The sequence below is a fragment of the Neofelis nebulosa genome, chromosome 15, assembly GCF_028018385.1.
Source record: "Neofelis nebulosa isolate mNeoNeb1 chromosome 15, mNeoNeb1.pri, whole genome shotgun sequence".
Taxonomy (NCBI): Eukaryota; Metazoa; Chordata; class Mammalia; order Carnivora; family Felidae; genus Neofelis; species Neofelis nebulosa.
In genome coordinates this window covers 52,568,653-52,578,811 of record NC_080796.1, presented here as the reverse complement: position 1 = coordinate 52,578,811, position 10,159 = coordinate 52,568,653, and the positions used below count along the sequence as shown (strand labels likewise).

The 10,159-nt window shown below is 33.5% G+C and overlaps 1 non-coding gene across 1 annotated transcript; it reads right to left on the bottom strand.

Moving 5' to 3' along the window:
• Positions 1-9,383: 9,383 nt before the first annotated feature.
• TRNAQ-UUG (transfer RNA glutamine (anticodon UUG)) lies at positions 9,384-9,468 on the bottom strand. Its single transcript has one exon. It is a non-coding gene; the product is annotated as a tRNA-Gln (tRNA).
• Positions 9,469-10,159: the final 691 nt, after the last annotated feature.

Sequence of the window (10,159 nt, the reverse complement as noted above, 5' to 3'; positions counted from 1 at the left end):
GAACTAGTAGTATTTCTTAAAACACCACTCTTGCCTCTCTTTTCACTGCAAAAGCAGATTTGTCACACATCAGGTAATCATACAATGTGTGTCTGTCTGGTTTCTCTTTTCTATTTCATTGGTTATCTTTTTGTATTCTTGCACTAATACCTCACGGTATTCTATACCAATGCTTTGTAAGAGTCTTGATATCTGGTATTTGATGATGATGATACTAATTATTGTGGTACCATTTTTTGTTTGTTTTATGCAATTCTTCTTTATGCTATTAAATGGAAGGGCTACTTTATTTTCCTGGTGAACATATTATCATTAAATAGTGGCTTTCTAGCTCACTAGTAATCGTTTTTGCTGTAAAATCATTTTGCCTTATCTGCTTTTTGTTTTCCAGTCTGATACCTAAACTCAACTTTAGGATGAGAAAGTTATTTTCAGTGGAAATACTTTACTGAAAATGCCATGCCAAGTGTCATAAAATGTAACCACATCAGATCCAGGTGTAGTGACCAGTTATCCCAGATCTGTTTACTTACATCTTTTTTCTTTAATGTTATCCCCCAAAAAAATACTTATGAGATTTCTTTCACACTATCTAAGATCTATGTGACAGCTCAGTTCCACTGTTATATTACTTGGTAACAAATGGGTTAATATGCTTTATGATTCCCACATTTAAGAAATTGTTCCTAGACTTGGGGAGCAAGGATGAAAGGAAGATCTGGGTTTTTTCTTACAGTTACAAGGAGAAAGGGAACTAGAAGCCCTGGTCACATGGAAAATTTTAAATTTATATTGGAGACCTGTTTAATATGTCATACATATAGTTTATTGAATTTAAGCTACCAACATTACTGTAAATCAAGGAGAAAGCACATTAAGATTAAATGGGTGAATGTTTCTATATCACTTTTATAATTAAACATTGACAATAGGAAATATGTCAATAATTTCAAGATGACTCACCTCTCTCATATTAGTTACCGAGTTCTGCTAACTCTGCCTATAAATATACATGTATTGTCTCCATTTTCCATTCTTAAAACTTGGCATATTCGAACTTTCCATCCTCACTTTCACCACATTTTTGTGCATATTATACACATAAGTCACTATACACACCAAACAATCGCAAAGACATCATATTTTCTTTTCTCTCTGAACTTTTTTTTCTTCCGAGTTTTTATTTAAATCCAAGCTAGTTAACATACAGTGTAGTATTGGTTTCAGGAGTAGAATTTAGTGATTCATCACTTACATATAACACCCAATGCTCATCACAAGTGCCCTTCTCAATTCCCACCCCCCATTTAGCCCATCCCCCCACCCACCTCCCCTCCAGCAACCCTCAGTTTGTTCTCTATACTTAAATCTCATGATTTGTCTCCCTCTCTGTTTCCCTTCCCCTATGTTCATCTGTTTTGTTTCTAAAATTCCACATATGAGTGAAATCATATAGTATTTGTTTTTCTCTGACTGACTTACTTGCTTAGCATAATACAGTCTAGTTCCATCCACATCATTGCAAATGCCAAGATTTCATTATTTTTTATAGCTGAGTATATATATATATATATATATATACATATATAATCTTCTTTATCCACTCATCAGTTGATAGACATTGAGCTCTCTCCATAATTTAGCTATTGTTGATAGTGCTGCTATAAACATTGGGGTGCATGAGCCCATATGAATCAGTATTTTTGTATCCTTTGGATAAATACCTAGTAGTGTAATTGCTTGGCCATAGAGTAGTTCTATTTTTAACTTTTTGAGGAACCTGCATCCATATTTAGACACGACCTTTTCTTTGTATGAGCTGATTTTTTGTTTGCGGTATCTTTCTCACTATATTCACATGGCATTCTTGGTTACATTTCAAGAATAAGCTTGTGCTTCACTTTTATTACAAACACATCTACACTCCACATTGTCCTCTCTGGCACAAAAAGTAATTTCCATAACCAACTGTCCCTTTTTCATGGACTTTTGGGTTCTGATGTCATATTTTGGGATTGGACCTTATCCTTACCTTCTATTACTACTAATGGGAAAATAACTTAATTTTTTAATTTCCAACTGTGTAATGGAAATAATAGAGCCTACCTCATACATGCATTATAATGAGGTGGTGATAATATGCTTAGGTTAGTAGCGAGAACATAAGAAGAGCCCTATGACTATTGTTAATAGTGTCATATATCTCTTGTTTACTGCAACGTGATTGGTGATTTTTTCATCTTGCATATCTGAATGAAGATTGTGACTTGTCCATGACTTATTAGGGAGAGATCAGTTTTTTTTTTTTTTTTATAATTTTTTTTTCAACGATTTTTATTTATTTTTGGGACAGAGAGAGACAGAGCATGAACGGGGGAGGGGCAGAGAGAGAGGGAGACACAGAATCGGAAACAGGCTCCAGGCTCCGAGCCATCAGCCCAGAGCCTGACGCGGGGCTCGAGCTCACGGACCGCGAGATCGTGACCTGGCTGAAGTCGGACGCTTAACCGACTGCGCCACCCAGGCGCCCCAGGGAGAGATCAGTTTTTAAGTAATCTAAACCTAAGCCAATGTCTAATGCTAAAATTGTCTTTAATAGTCTTTAAAATAAATAGATTATCCAATCAGATGGTTGTACTGAAGACTGAGATTACATGTGTTGATTTCTTGTCAAACTATAAAGTGTTATACAAGTATAGGTTGATATATACACATTAATATAACCAAATTTACCTTTGCAGCTTTCCTCTTCAGTATCTAAAAAGAAACTCGTTGTGAAAACCAGGGGCGCCTGGGTGGCGCAGTCGGTTAAGCGTCCGACTTCAGCCAGGTCACGATCTCGCGGTCCGTGAGTTTGAGCCCCGCGTCAGGCTTTGGGCTGATGGCTCGGAGCCTGGAGCCTGTTTCCGATTCTGTGTCTCCCTCTCTCTGCCCCTCCCCCGTTCATGTTCTGTCTGTCTCTCTCTGTCCCAAAAATAAATAAAAACCGTTGGGGAAAAAAAAAAAATTTAAAAAAAAAAAAAGAAAACTGGTTGAGTAATTCTGTCAAATTTAAGACAAATTCTGAAAAACTTTAGAATGAGCTCTCTGGAGAAAATATGCAAAGCCACCATATGTTCTCCTGTTTTTACCTTTCATGATTCATGAGTCCAGAGGTGGTTGTTACACACATAAACTCCATATGAAATGAGACAAATTATTTATTCTCAGTAAGAAAAATGGTTAATGCCTCACATTAGCAGCTTTTCAGACTTTTTTTTAGCAGCTTCTAAGACTTTGAGGAAATGTTTTGAAAAATCAAACCTCACCAAATGCCTATACTCACCTATGATATTGTAAGGAATACATTTAATAATATTATAATATGTAGTCATAAATATATGATGATTGTAAAAGTCACATATGTATTTAGATATCTTAATAATATATAGATTCAAAGTTTTCAAGCAGATTGAAGGTATTTACATATTACTGCTTATATGGCATTAACTAGACTTTTATGTACCAAAAAATTATATAAATAGAAATTTTAATGACTATATTTGACTAACACATTTGGAGATATCCAGGGCAGCACAGCTGCCTAGCATACATAAAATAGATTCTTGTGCCAAGTTCTGTAATATACTATGGAACTACTGCTAGAAAAAGAGGCAGAAATCATAAGCAGGTGGTATTTTTACTGTTTTATTATATTATTCTCTAGTTTCTTCCCTTTGGCTACTGTTGCCTACCAGATGTGCTTTTTATCTTTCCTTTTAATTAAAAAAAAAAAAAACTTTAATGTGATCTGTATCTTTACTTGGCTTTATACTCCAGAAAAATATCAGTTTAAATACTGTTTAATGACCAGGATTAAAAACACTATAGAGTTAAAATAAATAAGACTAGGTTAGTTAAATATGTAGAAAAAAACTCTTCAATAAATATTGGGTACATTTGCCATTATCTAGAAAAAAAAGAAAATAAATTTTGGAACCATATAAACATTTTAAAATTTCAGGATACAATATATTTAACAGTTATATATTTCTAATAGTCAATAAAAATAGCTATATCACTGTGTATCAACCATCCAGTGGCAGATGGAATACATTTTCAACATTGAAACATTCTCAGTATCTGTACATGATATGACTCTGAAATATGGAAGTTTAGTATTTTATTCCCTTTGGGAATTGGTTTAATGATGAAATCACAACATGATCCTTTCTCCTAAGTAATGGAAGATTAAGAAAAAAATAAAGAGAAGTCATGGTTTTTAGTAGGGTTTATTTCCTATTTAGATTTTAGATAATTTAGTCGTTATTTTAATTATATGTTTTTATTCATATATATTTATAAAAGAGAAAAACAAATATAAAAAGTATAGTGATTATAACTGATGCCAACTGTGTTAGACCCTATAGTTGTCCAGGAAAAACAATAACCATTCCTTTCCCAAAGAAAACTCACAATATAAAAGGAGCCAGAGGACAGGTAGATGGAGGGAAGGATTACATATATAAAACTTGAGTAGAATGGTAATAAAGGTAATGTCCAAGTGTTATTGAAACATAAAGAAAAATGTGACCCAAATCAAAAAGGAAAGAGAAAATATCATGTAGAAAATAATCATTTGATCTTGAAACGTGATTAAAAGTTGTCTAATAAAGTCATGGAAGGAAGCAATATGTGAGGGAGTTCTAGAGGAGGGCATTCCTGGAAGTTGATGGATCTGTTAAGGTCTAAAGGAGTTGGTATGGATAGGGAAGTAGACTCTGATAAAATTCCAAGGGTGTTTCACAACTCTTACACACATGCACACACACCATTCACACATACAACCACCTCCCCTTTATTCTGTGATCAAGAAAAATGAGCAACTAGGTAGAAGTAAGAAAGGAGACCTTCTTGTGGTTCAGACACTGGGATATAAGGGGAATTGAATGAGGAGTATAGATGCTTACCTATTTCTGGGTGGCAATGGCATTTTATCAAACTAAAAAAACTCCACATTCTTCAAAACAATAAAAAAAGCATAGTTTTCATTGTCCTGGAAAAGCCATGTGGTTTCCAAAATATTCAAAAAGCATGAAAAACATAGTCAAAAAACCTTCTGTCATGGCACAATAAACAATCCTGCCTCCTTGTAGAATCAACTTCCCCTCCTCTATCTCCCCAGTACTTCAAAATTAAAAATACCGACTGCCTCAGACTGTCTTATGTAAGTTTGAAATGAGGCCACACAAATCTGTGGAATCCATATAGTACATCTGGTTTATAGGCTCACCTTACAAAATATCAAGATTCTTTCAGAATACATGATATCTCTTCTTGGATAAGGCTTTTTATTCAATGTTTTGCATTCCACTGGAATCTTGTTCTAGCTACAAGTCTGGGGAAATGAGAGTTAATGTTTCCTGAAAGAATCAGCATCCCCTTGAAAAAATCTGCCTCAGATAAAGGCATTAGAGACTTTTGAAGAGTCATCTATCTAATCTCCCCAAAGGTGAGAAAGGCATGCAAGTGTGAATATACTCTTGTCCTCAGATTAATTGAAATCTACCAAATAGAATTACTACTCTAATTCTCAGGACCTTACATTTTCCCAATTAATACTATAAATTTCATTAAAAAGAACATTTTGAATTACATTATAGTTTTGCAACTTGCATGATAAAATTCAGTCTTTTTTTTAAATGTTTATTTATTTATTTTTGATACAGAGAGAAAATGAGCTAGGTAGGGGCAGAGAGAGAGAGAGAGGGAAAGAGAATCTCAAGAAGGGTCTTTGCTGTCAGGACAGAGCCCAATGCTGGACTCAAACCCATGAATCGTGAGATCATGACCTGAGCCGAAATCAAGAGTCGGATGCCTAACCGACTGAGCCAGCCAAGTGCCCCTAAAATTCAAAGTCCTGATTTCAGGTAATATTTTCTGCATATTCGAGACATGAGAGATTCTTTTGAGCATTCATAGAAGTACTGTGGTTCTCTGCCTTGTGCCAAATTTTTCATTTTCTTTACTATATTATCTGGAAGTTAGTGAGGAGTAGCCATTTCACCTAACAATCCTTCTCATCTACAGTTTCATCAAAATCTGTTACAACAGTTATTGTTCTCCTAAAGCTGTAACATTAATAGATGCTTCATTCCAGAAGACTTCTGGTGATAATTTAAGTAGATATTTGCCACTGCTGGCCCTGAACTTCCAGTATCCTAGTTCCATTAAATTAAAGCCATTAATCTCTTTGAACCTAACCAAATCAGATAAGCAATTCCAGATTCCTATCCATAAAGGATGTATTTCCTGGAACCATTTCTGTTCCATATACTTTCTATTTTTATATTCTTTTTTATTATTAATTTTTCAAGAAAACAAAATGTTAGTGGCACCTGGGTGGCTCAGTCAGTTCAGGGTCTGGCTCAAGTCTTGATCTCACCATTTGTGGGTGGGAGCCCCATATCAGGCTCTGTGCTGACAGCTCAGATCCTGGAGCCTGCTTCAGATTCTGTGTCTCCCTGCCCCTCCCCTGCTTGCGCTCTGTCTCTCAAAAATAAATAAATGTAAAAAAAATAAAATAAAAGGAAACAAAATGTTAAATACTTGACCACATTACTTCTCATATATCTTACACCATAGTTGTATAATATTTGTTCTTCTTATTACTTCAAATACATATTTCAATGTGGATATTTATGTGACAACTCTTTTGAGCAAGGGCATATCTGAGAAAAAAAATATGTGAAGTATCCTGTCATATTTAAAGACAATTCAGTTGATAGAATTCTAAGTCCAAAAATATTTTCTCTAAATACATTAAAGATATTATACTCCTATATCCACTATTACTATTGGGAGCTAGATATCTGCCCAATGCTCATTTCTTTGTTGATGATCTCCTCTCTTCTTGGAAGCTTTAATATTTACTATAAAATTTTTATTTGCTCAAATTTTATTCTGTATTTTCCTTTCTTTTTCTTTTTTTTTTTTTAATTTTTCTATTTTCCCATTGTGCCTCCATCTTGGAACTCCCTGTGGCTCTTTAATGTGCAGTTTTTCATCTCTTTCTAATTCTGGGCAAGTATTCCAATTTCTCTATCATTACTTTTTTCCTAGAGTTCCTACAGCCCCAATTTTGTCACTTCTACCACTATATATTCTTTATGTATGATTTTATCTTTTCTATCATATATCTATCTCTTTCTACTTTCTTTGATAGAGTTTATCTATTTTTCAAGTTCAAAAAATGCATTCTCTATCTGTGCCAAATTTTCTATACTTTAATTCTCCTTTTGATTATGTACTTGTTTTCACACCTACTTGATATGACTAATACAGTTATTTATCTTCTTAAGTAAATATTTGCTTTAATAAATTAGACCATTTTTATAATTATGTTTTACATAATATTTTATTATTTTTACTTTTAAATAGAGTCTCTGATGTCATGCCATCCCTGGGAATATCAGTCGTGTCATCTGAAATTATGGATAAGGAAACAGTTGCCGGCAAGGCTCAAGCTGGTCTCATTTCTAGTTTATGTAAAAGTAAGTAACCAGTTTAAAAGACATCTCCGTTATTTAGTGGAAACCCTATAGGACCTTTTTTCTTTTTCTTTTCTTTTTTCTTTTTTTTTTTTTTTTTTTGGCCAAAACTTTGAAGGTGACAGTTTATTGGAAAATAAATTGAAAGAGTTAAGTTACATCTCTTTTCACATTACTTTTTCTTCCAGGTAGCAGAAGATTAAGATCCTAATTCTCAAAATTACACTGCTCAGTGATAAAGTTTAGGTAATCTGTATAGAAAGACTTTTTCCAGTTAGGGTTTTTATATTATAGTTGATATTGACAAGAGGTTGAACACTGTCTATGACTTCATAGACAGAATATATATATTCTTAAGAGTTTCTTTTGAGTATAAGTTGGAAAGTGAAAGTATAAAATATTTGAGAATAGTACAGGCCTTCAATTTTAGGAGTTATTATAATGTGTTGAAAGCTGTCAGGGCAACAAATATAATCTCAGAGTTTGTGTGTAGACAGAGTTTCTGGCCTTATATTTGGTGGCATTAACTGGAGAATTACCCAGTGTGATTCGTAAGGATTCATATGGTTGTGATAAAAACTTATTGCAGACATTTAACTTTATAGCTAAGGTGGGTTTTTGTTTGTTTGTTTGTTTGTTAACTAGAAGCTCACATTCCTTTGCTCTTTCCCCTTCTGTCACACTTTGTAACTATAAAATGAATACCATACATGACACAGGAGACCCGTGAATCAGAATAGTTCTTTAGAAACACATAACATGTTTTAAGATTTAAAATAAATTTGGATTCACTTAGATTGGCCATACGTACCTATAAATAGGCATGTTGATGGAACTATTTCTATGTTATTTGATTTAATTGTTGTCATTTGGCATTCATGCATGTCTCTATCCTATCCCCAGACTGAATGGTCTGCACTTAATATAGCATAGTGGTCATTGAACAGAATGAAGATTCTGGCACTCCTAAATTCTCATTTAAGCACCTATGAATTTGGGTTAACCTTGAAAGTAGTTCTGCTACTATACTGCATTGCTTCCTAGAACTTCCATCAGACCATTTTTAATTATTTGCACATCCTACCACTCCACTGGGCAACTCCATTAATAACAACTGGAGACGCATTTAATTCATGGTGATTTAGAGACAAGAAATAAAGAGAACTGAAAGTCCAGGGACATCTGGTTAATCTACACCAATATTCATTTCTTCTGATAATGCCCTGTGGCTACAGAGACCAGGCATCACTGCCATTTTAAAAGAAAAAAAGAAAGTGATAGGGAACCAGAGAGAAACAAGCACTCTGTAACATTCCATTTAATGCATAATCAGTTAGCTATTCATTGTAATGATGAAACGATGGAAGACATCTTCAAATTGCTTCCTTTTTTCCCTAAAGATTGCTTGTCTGAACATTCTTGTACTAAGGTCTTTGCATAAGAGTAATTCTAGGGTAGATACCTGGAAATTGAATTTTAGGCTCATGAATTCTCAACTTTACCACATATAGACAAATGTAATCCAAACGTACTATAAAAATTTGCTATTTATATGCCACACATGTGTTAGAGTTCCCTTGATTTTCCTTCTTCATAGGAAATTAGTATTGTCAGTCTTTTTATTTTAAATCAACTTTATAGGTGTATAATGGTATTCTATAGTGCTTTTAATTTGCATTTTCTTGTCAATGAGATTAATTATATTTTTGTTTGTTTGCTATTTAGGTATTCCTTTTTGTGTTTTTTTTTTTTAATGTTTATTTGTTTTTGAGAGAGAGACAGAGCGTGAGCAGGGGAGGGGCAGAGAGAGAGGGAGACACAGAATCTGAAGTAGGCTCTGAGCTGTCAATACAGAGCCTGAGGTGGGGCTCGAACCCAGAAATCGTGAGATCATGACCTGAGCCAAAGTCAGATGCTCAACCAACTGAGCCACCCAGGCACCCCTGACTATTGAGGTATTCTGTGAATTTCTGCCAACCCAAAGATTTTATCAATTGTATTATTGGTCTTTTTTTTTATTATTTATGCATAAATATTTAATATATACCTTTGGAAGTAATATTTTCTGATAATATACATTGAAATATTTTTTGGAGGCTTTCTAGGTCACTTATTTTTTCAAAATTTCGTTTTTGTGACAATATTTTAAATTCTAATATAGCCATAATTGTTGATTAATTGCCCTCTATATCTTTTTGATTTTCTGTCTTTTCTAAGAAATTCTTCCTTATGTACAGGATCATAAGTATATTACCATTTATCTTAGAAAATATTTAAAATGAAGATTTTGATTTTTTATAATTTTGTTCACTTGAATGTTTTATTGCATTGTGTATTCATTAGAAGTCTAATTTTTCTAGATGCTTTTATTAATATTGTTTCTCTTGATTAATGCATGCTATCTATCATAAATTGTTTCCATATTTTATTAGTTACTTTCTGTTCTTTTTTTATTTAATGTTCTCTTTATAATTTCCAATATCAGTGCTATAATCTCTTGATTACCATACTATTAAAATGTCTTTATATCTTGTAAAAACAAATGATTCTTCTCTTGTCCTTCTTCTTCTCTTTCATTGATTGGGATTATGTTTCTTATAGTGATTTTTTGAGGAAAATTGACACTATCA